The sequence below is a fragment of the Panthera leo genome, chromosome C1 (genome assembly GCF_018350215.1).
Source record: "Panthera leo isolate Ple1 chromosome C1, P.leo_Ple1_pat1.1, whole genome shotgun sequence".
NCBI lineage: Eukaryota > Metazoa > Chordata > Mammalia > Carnivora > Felidae > Panthera > Panthera leo.
In genome coordinates this window covers 124,884,092-124,898,058 of record NC_056686.1, presented here as the reverse complement: position 1 = coordinate 124,898,058, position 13,967 = coordinate 124,884,092, and the positions used below count along the sequence as shown (strand labels likewise).

The 13,967-nt window shown below is 47.1% G+C and overlaps 1 protein-coding gene across 2 annotated transcripts in view; it reads right to left on the bottom strand.

Annotated features, from left to right (window-relative positions):
* MGAT5 (alpha-1,6-mannosylglycoprotein 6-beta-N-acetylglucosaminyltransferase) overlaps positions 1–13,547 on the bottom strand; it is a 338,284-nt gene extending 324,737 nt beyond the window's left edge. For both annotated transcript variants that reach the window (XM_042948514.1, XM_042948515.1), the window contains exon 1: positions 13,169–13,547. The gene's annotated coding sequence lies outside the window, so the exon portion shown is untranslated. The remainder of the gene's footprint in view (positions 1–13,168) is intronic.
* Positions 13,548–13,967: the final 420 nt, after the last annotated feature.

The window sequence follows — 13,967 nt, the reverse complement described above, 5'->3', positions numbered from 1 at the left end:
AACATGGTGATGCCATGGGTGGTATGTTTTTCCAAAATGGAAAACACCTCTTGCTAAATTTCCCAACAAAACAAAGCACAATCCTTCTTCCTCAGCTGAGAAAGTCAATGCTAAGTAAAACATACAAAATGTTCTTTGTTTTCTTTTAAAATAGGTTTCTAGGTTCTGGTAGTAAACAGGCTTTGTTGTCCATGACTGTCTCATAGTGGGACATGGGATACATTTTGGAGTGCAAGACTGTCCTACCCATCATAGATGGTTAGCATCCTGGGTCCCCACCAATAAATGCTAGTAGCACTCCTCAATCATTAACAACAAAAACTACCCCCAGAAATTTCTAAAAAGCCCCCCATAAGACTCCCTGGAGCTAGCCCAAATCCACAATGCAATTTCCAGTTCTGGCCACTTCTGGGTGATGTCAAGCTGGGCCACTGAAGAGATACTGCCCAGGAAACTGGAATTTGTGTTACAAGGGAAAGATTAGTCTTTCTGGGTGGCTTCCCCTGTAGCTAATGCTATTACCAAGAGTCCTGTCCTTGGGACAAAAAACAAACAAACAAACAAAAACACAAAGCAGGGGGAGAATTAAGATGGACTGTGGCCTCCTGCTCCTGGAGCCCTAATGTGAATTCTCCACTTTTATTGAAGCAAGCTCCATCAGGTTTCTGTTGCCAGAGGGTCTTACTAATAACAACTGTCCAACCACCCACCTGAACTAAGGGAGGCAGCTAGGATCAAAAATACTCAGGAGAGGGGCGCCTGGGTGGCTCAGTCTGTTAAGCATCCGACTTCGGCTCAGGACATGATCTCACGGTTTGTGAGTGTGAGCCCCGTGTCCAGCTCTGTGCTGACAGCTTGGAGCCTGGAGCCTGGAGCCGGCTTTGGATTCTGTGTCTCCTGTGCTCTCCCACATGTTCTCTCTGTCTCTCCAAAAAATAAATATTAAAAATTAAAAAAAAAATTCTCAGGAGAATCTATTCTAACGTCAAAGAAGCTACCTCATTTGGGGGACATTTCTCAGATTTTACGTAAACTCTCCATGCTATAGTTGAAACTCATTTGTTTTGATTTCTTTTTTACTGCCAATAAATAAGTGAGCCAGTGACCATTCTTCACCTGGCATTTCAGATTCTAGAAAGATATATCCAGATCATTCTGAAACCCTTCCTGCCTCAGCTCCTTCTCATCAATCACGTTAGCCCTACAACATAAATAACACTTTTGTCCTTCCTTGACAGAGTTGGAAAATTTAAGTGTGAGAAAAATTTGGCCTTTAAGGGCCCAATGCAGGGGTCTGAAAGAAAAAACACTTTTTTTCCCAAAGTGTTTCCAACCCCAAAAGTCCATGATTTAATGTGTTTAAATTGTATTATGCTCAGGAATAATAGCACCCTAATTCAGAAATGTGGCAATAAGGACCAGTTGCCAGAAAGGTGTGGTGAAAGAGGCCAGGATCACTGTTTCTCTACCTCTTCCACTAATGGACTCCATTATATTACAAAAAAAAGCACTGCTGCAATCTAATGAATAAATAACTAGCACTTGAATGGAATTTGTGTCCATTTTAATTCCAGCTAGTTTCCACAAGAAAGCCTCATTTACATTTGAAAAGGGGGCAGGGGGTGGATAATATTTCTTAAAATGAAACATTTTATTTATTTATTTATTTATTTAAAATTTCTAATGTTTATTTATTTTTGAGAGAGAGAGAGGGAGAGAGAGAAAGAGACAGAGCTCGAGCAGGGGAGGGGAGAGAGAGAGGGGGAAACACAGCATCTGAAGTAGGCTCCGGGCTCTGAGCCATCAGCACAGAGCTCGACGCGGGGCTCGAACTCACAGACTGCAAGATCATGACCCGAGCCGAAGTCAGACGCTCAACCGACTGAGCCACCCAGGCGCCCCATAAATGAAACATTTTAGAAATGGTTAAAAAGTTTCCTATATAACCCAGTCGGATATAATGTTAAATCACAAAAACTTAATTGTTGAATCTAAGTTAATAGAAAAGAAAGTCTGAGTATGACCCAGGAAAAGAAGTAGTTTTCACATGTGCCAGATTTGTTTAGTGTAACCTGCAGAAGAGTATCAGAAGAGCTAAAGGTCACCTGAACAGTGTCTTCTAAATGAAGGTTTGCAACTAACTGATGGGTTATGAAATCAATTCAGTGCAAGGGTCAGAAAACATTTTCTTCAAGAGCCAGGTAGTAAATACTTTAGGCTGTGAAGGCCAGATGATCTCTGTCACAATTACTCAACTCTGCCATTGGAGCTTGAAAGCAGCGACAAAAAATACATGAACAAATAGGAGTAGCTGTGTTCTAATAAAACTTTATTTACAAAATAAGCAGCAGGCCATAGTGCTGTCTCCTGACCAGCACTTTTTAAGGGAATGGAATGGAATGGAATGGAATGGAATGGAATGGAATGGAATGGAATGGAATGGAATGGAATAGAATAGATCTTTTTTAAGTTTATTTATTTATTTTGAGAGAGAGAGAGAGACAGACAGTGCAGGAGGGGCAGAGAATGAGGGAGAGAGAGAATCTCAAGCAGTCAAGCAGTCTCTGTGCTGTCAGTTCACAGCCTGATAACGGGACTCAAACCCACAAACTGTGATATCATAATCTAAGCCAAAATCAAGAGACCAGGCCCCCCTGGAATAGAAAACATCTGAGGACATCAGTGGCAGGGGAGTAGCTACTGTTTCTTGAAACTCTTCCTACTGTTACATACATGTATATGTGAGTTAAGAATTAATATGTGTTTATTACTGTAGGTTGGGGTCAAACCCACTGTACTAGAAATAACAAATACTTTGAGGAGGAAAAGCAAGTCTGCTTTGGACTTAAACTGATAAGAATTTAAAGGACATTCAGGAAGGAAGGAAGGAAGGAAGGAAGGAAAGAAAGAAGAAAGAAAAGAAAGAAAAGAAAAGAAAAGAAAAAAAAGAAAAAGGGTAGATACAATGGGCAAGTTCTCCAGCCTAAACTATAACCTTAAAAGAATATTTTAAAATGTATTAAATGTGTTAAAAGAATATTAATTAGGGGCGCCTGGGTGGCTCAGTCGGTTAAGCGTCACACTTCAGCTCAGGTCATGATCTCGCAGTCCGTGAGTTCAAGCCTCACATCAGGCTCTTGGGCCGGGCAGCTCAAATCCTGGAACCTGCTTCAAATTCTGTGTCTCCCTCTTTCTCTGCCCCTCCCCCCCCAAATAAACATTTAAATATAAAAATATTAATTAGTTATGAGTAGTCCAAAATGATATTCAAACAGACATTAAAAATACTTCTTATGCTATTCAAACATCTGAGATGAGGGGTGTATCAGTTAGCAGTTGCTGTGTAACAAAGCTCCCTAGAACTCAGTGGCTTGAAACAACAATCATCGATTATTTCTACAGCTCTACAGGTCAGCTGAATGGTTCTGGTGATCTAGGACAGATTCACCTGACCTTGCCAAGGCATGTTCAGGAGACTCTAAGCACCCAACAGTTCAGCTGGAGGCTGGCTGGTCTAGGATTGCCTCAGCTGACACAGTTTGGCTCATCCCGTGTGTCTCTCAGAACTCTCCATTAGGCTAGCCTAGGCATGTTTGCCAGGTGGTGGCAGGGATCTAAGAGAGCAAGTCCAGCTGTGTAAAAGGCAATCAGAAACATGCAGGCTCTTTTAAACTCTGTTCACAGGATATTTGCTAACATCCCACTAGCCAAAGCATCACATGGCCACTCCCGGGGAGGGGGGGGGAGAGGGGAGGAAAGAAAAGGGCACTATAGAGTTATAAGGCAAAAAGTGTAGGGACAGGGAAGCCATTAACTGGGGCCATCAGTGCAATTAATCTACCACAGGCAATATTTATTGTCTGTTATCATGTTGGCAGAAGTAGAGAAATTTGACATTATTTTACATTTCCCTTACCATTTCTCATTTTGTTTTTCCATTATCACTTCTGAGGCAGAAAGACAGAGTGAAAAGAACACAGACTTCACAATCAATGAGATCCACTTTTGCATTCTGGCTTCATGACCCTGGGCAAGTTTCCTTAGTACCTCAGTTTCCTCACAGAAGTAGGACTGGTGATAATTACACAAGGCTCGACACATAAATGTGCATAGCTCAATGTCCAACCAAAGCAGGACTTAAATCCTAAATACAGTGTTTTGCAAATAGCTGACTTTAATATATTCAAAAAGATGAGGGGAATTTGCCTAAATTTCCTATGACAGTAAAGTTCCTCAACAGAAAGAAGGAGATCTACATAAACAGTAAAACAAACAAACAAACATACAAACTTCTTTACAAAGATTTTAGAGCACTGTGGGAGGCAGAAAAATGGCCCCAGAGATGTTCACGTCCTAATCCCTGGAACCTGTGAACACACTACCTTACAGGACACACAGGATTACCTTAAGGACCTTGAGATGAGATTATCCTGGATTATCCGGGAGGGCCCAATCTAATCACATAGATCCTTAATATCAGAGAACCTTTCCCAGCTATCATCAGAGAGCCAAGTTGATGGCAGAGGGACAAGGACTCAGCTCAGCATCACTGGTTCTGACCACGGAGGAAGGGGGCACAAGCCTACAAATGTGGGTGGCCTCTAGAAGCTGAAAGAGGCAAGGAAGTGGATTCTTCCCTAGAGTTTCCAGAAGAAGTGGACATTTGGTCTTAGCTGAAGGGGCCTGTGTTGTCTCTCTGACCTACAGAAATATAAAACAATAAATTTGTGTGGCTTTATGCCACTAAATTTGTGGTTATATATAGAAAGATTGCGTAATCTTATAATCTTCATACTAAAGGCTGACGATGAGGAAACAGAAAAGTCTCTCTCAAAGTCACTGGAGTGGGAGGAAGAAACCGGAACTCGGAGAACACTAACCAGGCACGGCATCAAAAATGGAAAGCTGTATCTGATTCTGTTTTAGGGGCAATTAGAGAAAAGGCACTATGATAGAATAAGCAACTCATTATCATGGAAAACACTTTACTGCAGTCTATAGGAGAGTGTAATAAAATCATTAGCCATACAATCTCCAAAGACATCCTAGCTACAGCTGATAAGCCTGTGCTAGGAGAAAAACAGTATTAACAAAATCCTTCCACACCAACTTTCTGGAGACTTCTTTTAACTGAGGGCTACTCCAGATCTGCAGCTCCAATCTGACCACTCCTACTTCTTGTTGTAGATAACAGAACAATGAGGCAAAGAGTGCTAACAGCGTAGACATGAATACACACACAATTTCACACAGTAGTACCAGTTTGTTGGGTTTCATGAGCCCAAGAATTGTGCTCTCACTATGGAAAAAATGTCCACAAAAAGTCCTCTGATTGATTTAAACAACAGAACTGTAAACAAGCACAACCAAAGAGGCCCTCAAAACTAGGAAAACACCTAGAATATTAAGGACAGTAAAGGAAAGAAGAGTTAGATAAGCATGCTGAACCCAGCCAAGAAGGCATACTAGAAGAATCCCACGTATGTAGGAGAAGCTAAGAGATGCCTCGTATGACACATGAAGAACCAGAATCACAGAACGTTGAATTGACCTGCACGTAGACAGCCGGCTAACTGCAGACAGGCCCGCCTGTCACGGTGGAAGTTTACCCAGGATGCCAGGATGCCCAGCTGATTATGTGAGCGGCCAGGGGCACAGGTCCTGTGGGAGGGTGCCTTCTAGAGCTCTATACTCCTTTCTGAGAAGTCCTTGGGGCTAGATGCATTGTTTTTTTTAGCCAACCTAGGAAACAACTTTCCCTTTCTGAAGCTTATTGGACCTCAGAAAATTAAATAAGAAACAAAAAAGGAATGGTGAAACTATAGAAGAAAAATGGTAACATTCACCTAAGAGAATTACATCTGTATGTCCTAAATGATGGCTAGTGAAAGATCACCCACAAAATGTCCCCTTGGGAGGCCCTTCCCCTCCAAATCCCCACTTAGTTCTGCCTCTAACCCTGGTGGCTCTGAAAAATTACAGGAGAGGGGGTGAGGGAAATCCCACAGAAATAGGAAAGAAATATCAAGAAACACACCGAAGGAACACAGAAAGATCCTACTTAGCATGAGGCAGAGGTGGAGCTCTCCTAAAAAAAACATGCATAAGAGAAAGAGTCGGTCATGTAGAAAACTCACTGGCAGGAGCACTAGTAAATTAAAAAAATCGGAAGTGAAAATAACAGATGGTTAAAAAAAAAAAAAAAAAAAAGGACCTACAAGGAGATTGATATCAAACTGCCTGTTCTTTTAATGTAGTTGTTTGGCGGGGAAGCTGTAATGAACGTATGTACACAGAATTTGGCCCAGCTTGCGGCAGGGTAAATCCTTAGCCTCGTTCCCCAGGGCACAGTGCCACATAACCACAGAACTCCGCGAGCCTGGTCATCTTCTGCTCTTTGAATCTCAAGTTCCCAAAGGAAAAAACAGCTTCACTAGGGGAAACAGGTTATTTCTAGGCGTAGTAGTAAGGACCAAGGCTTTTTATTTCTAAATATACAAAAATAAACATCCCAGAAGAATAGTGATAATAGAGGGTAGGTTCCTCTTAGGTAAGCATTTCAACTGTCTACTACAGGGAGTCTACCAGCAAAAGCAAAAACAACTTGAGTTTTCCTCAATCTTTTTTTATTCAGTAAGGGAATTTTCTTTCTTCATGCCACACCTCCTTTGCCATATGTATGGGATTATACAACGTTAGGACTGAACAGAACTTTGGAGCTCATTCAATCCCCTCTTACTTTTCCACAGAAGAACTGAGGCCCAAAGTGGTCACAAGGGCTGACTTAATGTGTTCTTCATTTGCATACTGCCTCCTAACTGAACTTAACTCTTCTGTGTGGCCCTGACCAGGCCTAGACTTTAAACTCCTTGAGCACCTAGGGACTACTTATTAACCAGAAACACTCAGAATCTGGAACAGGCAGGAGCCCCGGGATGCCCAATGCAATGCTGGTCATACGCAAGGAATAAAATGAAAGGAAATGGTGCTTGCTGTTGCATCCAACTGCAAGATTCCACCAAGTATGGTAATTCCAGTGGTCAGAGGAATATTTTTCAGGGCCTCAGCAATCCTTCCAGGAATCCACAGACACTGTGGGACTGTCCTCATGGACCCTTTATTAGAAGCCCTGAGGCCTCTGCCAGGTCACCCCTTGCCTACCCCATGCTCCTATAGAATGGAAATCAATGCTGAGTGGGGCCAGAAGCCCTGAGACACACATAGACAGACAGAAACAGACAGACACACACACACACACACACAGAAAAGGAGAGAGAGAGAATTTAAGAGTGAAATGTAAAATCGATTCCAGACTGTATTCTTAAAATGTCAAACTTTTTTTTTTTTTCTTTTTTTTTTTTTTTTTTTTTTATTTTTATTTTATTTTTTTTTTTAATATATGAAATTTACTGTCAAATTGGTTTCCATACAACACCCAGTGCTCATCCCAAAAGGTGCCCTCCTCAATACCCATCACCCACCCTGCCCTCCCTCCCACCCCCCATCAACCCTCAATTTGTTCTCAGTTTTTAACAGTCTCTAATGCTTTGGCTCTCTCCCACTCTAACCTCTTTTTTTTTTTTTTTTTTTTTTTTTCCTTCCCCTCCCCCATGGGTTTCTGTTATGTTTCTCAGGATCCACATAAGAGTGAAACCATATGGTATCTGTCTTTCTCTGTATGGCTTATTTCACTTAGCATCACACTCTCCAGTTCCATCCATGTTGCTACAAAAGGCCATATTTCATTTTTTCTCATTGCCACGTAGTATTCCATTGTGTATTTAAAATGTCAAACTTAACATTCAGAAGGGAATACCTCACTTAAAGGTATAATATAAGTTGCTCAGATTCTCCCACATGGGGATGGTAAAAAGATGTGGACATACCACCTGCTCCCCACCAGATTCCAAGGTGAAGTCGGATGTGTGCCTACAGAGGGTTCTAGGATGGGAGAGACAGATGTCAAATGACAAACTATCACATTTGCTTCCTGAATCATTTCTGAAGACAAAGCAGGTACACATCTGTTATCAGTTGTTATCAATTGCTCCTACAGACCAAGGGTCAGAAGTGAAACCCAGCTTTGTCACTACTGCCCACTGGCTGATAAGCCCTTCTCCCTCTGCACCTCTATGCCCTCAGCTAGAAAGAGAAGGAATCAGGAGGAATCTCCCTGAGCTGCTTTTCAACCCCTGAGTGTCTAAGCTTCCTCTTGGCTTTGGTTGGAAAGGAAGGGCTGGCTGGAACAGGGTGAGCTTGCTAGCCTTAATTAAGCATAGCACAGCTAGTATGGACTCCGGACCTAGACCACCTGGGTTCGAATCCTGGCCCAGCCACTTGCCAGCTGTGACCTGGGCCAGGTTTCACGACCTTGCAAAGGTCTCAGTCTCCCAATATATATAATGGGGATAACAATAGTATCCACCTTACTGTCGTAGCAAAGAGTAAAGGAAATACAAAAGAAACATTTGCAACCATGTCAATTACAGAAGGTAATTTTTTTTCATCCCATCTCTGTTTTCTTGCTCACCTCTTCTTGACACTTCTCCACTAAGACACATAATATCTGTGATGATCACCAACACAACACACTTCCATGGGTGGACTGAGACATGAAAGACTATTATACTTCCAAAACTATTATAGTGGAAGACTGTTCTGTGTAGGATACTTATGAAAAGCATCTCACCAGCATGACAGGACTTAGAAGCCGTCTGTGCTCAGAACTACAACACTAAGGACTGCAGCTTAGACAGGAGTGGGTGGGTGGCACACGTTCCCTCCAGGGCCAGCCACAAAAATCACAGAGGGATGCAAAAGTGACGCTGTTATTCTATTCTAGGGGTAAAAAGTGAATCAAATGCAAACACCAGTATTTAACTCTCGCAAGTAATAAATTACTTAGATACACCTCACTCCTAAATTCATGCATGGCCAACAGGGTTGAGAAATACTCCTTAGCCATCATATATAACCTCCCCAGCTGGGGCCAAGGTCCAGCAGGCCTTAACACAAGCATCGCAGGGTTGGGGCAGTTTACAGGGAAAACCCCACCAAACCCAGCCATGAAAGCTGATCCCCATGGCCTGTCCAGATTTTTCAGACCTGACAAACGGCCTCGACAGAAAGGTTCCTGTTCTCTTTGCAGAAAGTTATGTATTCAGACAAGACAGCTCCGGGATTTTGAAGAAATAAAGTGATTCTTCCAACCCCTCTCCTGCACACATACAGCTTTCCAGATGCGACAAAGTCGGGGAAACATGAATTTAAGCAATGAAAGAAAAAATAAATAACACAGCCCAAGTGGGCAAACACAGCTCAAGTCCCCATGCTTCCAGCCGACAGAGAACATGGTTAAAAGCACTAAGGCTCCTGGGACCCAACTTGGCGACCTTCCAAGAGCTATTAGTTTGCATTAACACACTGAAAGAGAAGGTCAGATAAATTAAAAGTGAGAAGGTAATTTTGAAGAAGGACGTCTTTATACTCAGCACCGGCACAGGGCATGGCTCATGGCAGCTGCCATATAAACACTCAATGAACACACCTGCAGCTGGCAGAGGTCACACCATGCTCAGATTTTTGATGTTGACACAAGATGCAAGATACCACAGAGACAAGACTTAGATTAGAAACTCTAAGGGGCACTGGGGGCTCAGTCAGTTAAGTGTCCGACTTTGGCTCAGGTCATGATCTCACGGCTTGTGAGTTCAAGCCCCATGTTGGGCTCTGTGCTGACTGTTCAGAGCCTGGAGTCTGCTTTGGATTCTGTGTCTCCCTCTCTTTCTGCCCTACCCCCACTAGTTCTCTCCCTCTCTCTCTTTCTCTCTCAAAAAAAAAAAGAAAACAAAGACATTTAAAAAAATCTTTAAAGAAAGAAACTTTAACAAGGGTCGGGAGATCTTTACTCAATTTCAAACAAATTAGAAAGTACAATTATCTTCTGGTTATTAGGAGTGACTCTATACTTCAAAGCACTTGAGAACTTTAAAGGCAGCCTAGTAAAACTTGCATTGACAAGTACCAGATTTATTTGTGACCCAAACCTCTCAACTGTCACCCACAATGGCATCCTCCCCCAATATAAAATTATTCCCTTTCTTTTTTAAAAAGTACCTGGATTCTGGAACACATACATCTTCCTTCAGCCAAAACTATCAACTAACTGATCACCTGACACAAGGACCCTTTCTCAAACTTTGACACTCATCACAATAAACCCTCTGAGACAAAGCTCCTGGCAGTATATGCTTTCCTGATATTCACTACAATAATATCAACAAAGAAAGCCACCCCCCACCACCACCCCTCCTTTCTGGACCCAGAAGGCCGAAAGACACAAGGAGGAGGGAATAAAATGAGTACCCACTACTTTTTACATCTTTTGGCAAGGAGCAGGGCAACTACCCACCTGGATGATCACAAGTGTGAGAGAGGACATGAACCTCCCAACCCAAGTCTTATGATGACCACTCTATGCAGTTTTCTGGACATCTCTGCTGCACATACCGGTCACTGTCTGTCCCCTGCCAAAATCAATCTGAGGGTGACTCTGCAATGACTTAGATCCCAAGCCACATGGAGCATTTGGAAAGGTGATGTTAAGTGAGGGACATCTACAATGGACCCTGAGGAGCCACACTTCTAAGGGAGGAACCAAAGGCCTCCCCTTGGGCTAGAATCACAGGGGGACTAGCATTTCGATGCTTTTGGAGGCCAGCTGGGCAGAAGGCTGGCTTAGTTATTTTTAAACTGAGAAACTGAATGGGAAGGGAGAAAATTTGAATTCCTGTGCTCTCCTGAAATGAGGTCCCTTCCAGCTCCAAGATGCTACTGAAGAACATTGCATAGGCACATACTTCTTTATGAGAATGTACATATACATACATACGTGTGAGTGTATATGTCTGCTCTATTCACACTTGGAACACAAAGCGCTTGAAATGTGCACTGCTGGGATCACAAAGCCCCTGAGCTGCTTTGCAGCACGGCTGGAGCACCCAGATGCCACTGACAGATACGGGCAGAGTCTGAGCCCCCAGTCTCCCGCCATCGCAGTCCGCCTTAACACCAGCCGGCAACTGCTCCTGTAGGTGCAAACCCCCAAAGCCCCAACCCAGGCCTGCAGACTCCTTTCTCCTAGTGATTCTGGTCACAAGTGTCCCAAACCCAGGCAAGCTGAACAAAGGTGGAGACCAAAGGAAAAGCCAGCACCCAGCTCTGCCAGAGTGTGGGTGTCAGGCAGAGGCACTCGCTTCTCCTCTTGTCGCAGCACCTAGAAGGGGCAGAAGGGTCACCCTCTTCACCCTCCTCTATCATGGCCTTTTTCAGAACCTCTCCACTTCACTCTGACTATATTGAGTTGGTAACTGGGAGAAAACTAAAAAGGCCTCTAGAAAATGGAGTGTCACTCTAATCCTGACAAAGTTAAGGTTGCTTACCTCAGCCCTGAACAAGAACAAGAACAAGAAGAATTTGTAGGAAAGCAGAAAGTGGGGGTGGTGGTGAAAACTCATTTATTAAGTCAGATCTGTGATGGGCTTGCCCATCGCGAAAAACTGTTTTTTGTTTTATTGAATCAAAACAAGGCAGGTCTGATCCTGCATCAAGGATCAGGATAAGGGTGATGCAGTAGCTAACACGGTGGTGGGTGGGGAGGGGGTGCTCGAGGAGTAAAACCCAGCCAAGTTGCTCAGGTCCTGATAATGAACACAGGCAGGGGCACCAGCCCCCCACTTGCCTCTCTTTAGAATGAGATCCTGCTGCTCATGCTCGAATCTGAATTGTGTTTCCAGGTGCACCGGGCCATCCCACCGAGCCCGGTACAAACCTTAGCCTTCCCCTCCCCAACTTCACAGCTCCATAAATGCCCAACCTTCCCTAAACGGGCGGCCACAGCCAGGTGCAAACAAACTGTGCCCTCCCCTGCGCGGGGCTTGGCAGTCAGAACCAGGAGCACCGGGCTCTAGACCCCGACCCCGGCATCTGAGAACCTCAAGCATCGCCTGGTTCCCGCAGAGCACCCCGCTGGCGCTCGCAACGCGGCTGGACAATGCAAGCGCCACCTCTTCCCTCTTGCGCGCGGTAGCTACGAAACCACGGCTTTGTGTGTGACAGCAAGTGTGTGCGCGAACGTCCCCGGCTCACACACCCCCTTCCACCCAGTCTGCTCCCTGCGCGAGGTCCGCGCGCTCAGCGAGTGCATAGAGAGCGGGTCCGACCGCACCGCCAGGCCTCTGGCCTCCCAGCCTCGGACCTGGCCTCGGGGAGCGAGGGATGACATCCACACCCCCGTTCCCAGCCGCGGGGGCGGCCGGCGCGAGTAGCGTCGGGAGCTGAGCAAAGGCTAGGCAGAGGCCAGGGGCACCAAAGGGCTCACAGCCGGGCGCCGCGCCCCCCACCCACGCGCTCGGTCTCCCCCAACTTAGCTCGCAGCCGACCCGGAGGGGGCCGGGGCGGCTCGCGACTCGGCAGGAAGTTCCCAGGGCCGCACTGAGCATGCTCTCGGGGAGTGTGTGCGCGGGTGTGGGCTCTGCGCTCCCCGCAGCCTCTTCGGCCAGGCAGCCTGGCGGAGCGCGCGGGTGGGATCGCGGGGCCGGAGGCTGGCCCCTAGGGGTGGGGGTTTCCTCGGGCTTCCTTGGTCCCCCAGCCCGGCGGCTCCGGCCGCCGCATCCCTTCTCTTCTGGGCCTGGGGCCAACCTCCCTTCTTCCTCTCCCCTGGCCGGTGGCGGAGCCCGCCCTGCGCGCCCGGGTCCCGGGGACCCCAGCTCGGCCCACACCCGCAGCGCGACCCCACCAGCCTCCTCCGAGGTCCGAGCGCCCATCTGCCATCCCCGGCAGCTCGCCTCCGGTCCGCGCCACCAAAGCCTCCTCTGGTCACTCCTTTTCCTAAAGGGCCCTGGGGGGCCTCCTGCCTCCCCTGGGGAGGGCTGCCCCGGGCAGGTGGGCGCCTCAAGGCGCGTCCCCCGCTGCACTCCCGGGTCCCGCAGAGCGGCTGCAGCCAGGGCACCCACGCAGGCGGCGGGCGGAAGCCCCTGGCCGCGCCGCCCTCGGTGCAGGCTCTCGCCGCCCGCGCTCAGCTCCCCGCGCCCTCTGTGGTCCCCTCTGCGTGCATCTCCCCGCGGGGATGGCAAGCCCGACGCGATCTCCCCGACCCAGTAGCTCTCACCTCCTTGTTGAGCAGTAGCAGCAGGGAGCGCCCGCCAGCCGCTGTCCCCGCGGGGCCCACGACACGGCGGGGCACGGGGTCGCGGCGCCCCGAGCCTGCGGCGCGGCTACCTGGGTTGGATCGCGCCCGGGGCCGCCGCGGCTGCCGCCGGAGCCGCAGGGCCGCCGCCGAGCGGGCCGCGGCAGGGACGGTCTACAAACTCCCAGCCCTGGCGGGGCCGCGCGCGGCGCGTCCACACACGGCTCGGACGCGGCAGAAACACTCCTCGGGGGCTTAGCCTACCAGGGCGAGGGTCTGTCCGCAGTTTCTTCCAACACCCCCCTGCCTAACCTCTCCAACTTCTCCCCGCTTCTGGGCTCTCGGCTCCTAAAGGCAAGGATTCTGGTCAGAGACGTTGGGCAAACTCCCCGCCCTCCCAGGCAGAGCGCTCAGCCAATTCGGAACGCCCCAGCTTTTCAGGGGCCGTCTGCAAACTCTCAACTCTGTGGGAGAGGACTTCTAGCAACCTTTCAATTCCGCAGCCCAAAGGGAGAAAGGAGCGAGGGAGACAGGTTAATCGTGGCCATAAATAATATTCTAGCAAGGTCGGGGTTAGTGTGCAAATGTTCATATGATGAAGCATCCTCCCGAGTGGTGCAGTCCAGGGGCTTTTAAACACTAGGGGCATTCCAGCAGTGAAGCCCAGTGAGGGAAGACTGGGGCTCACCCATTTACAGGTGCATGCAACTTTAATAAATGTCCTGAGTCTCAGTGTCCTTTGCAGAATGGGTTATAGGTAGCCTTCTACCACTTGGGTTTT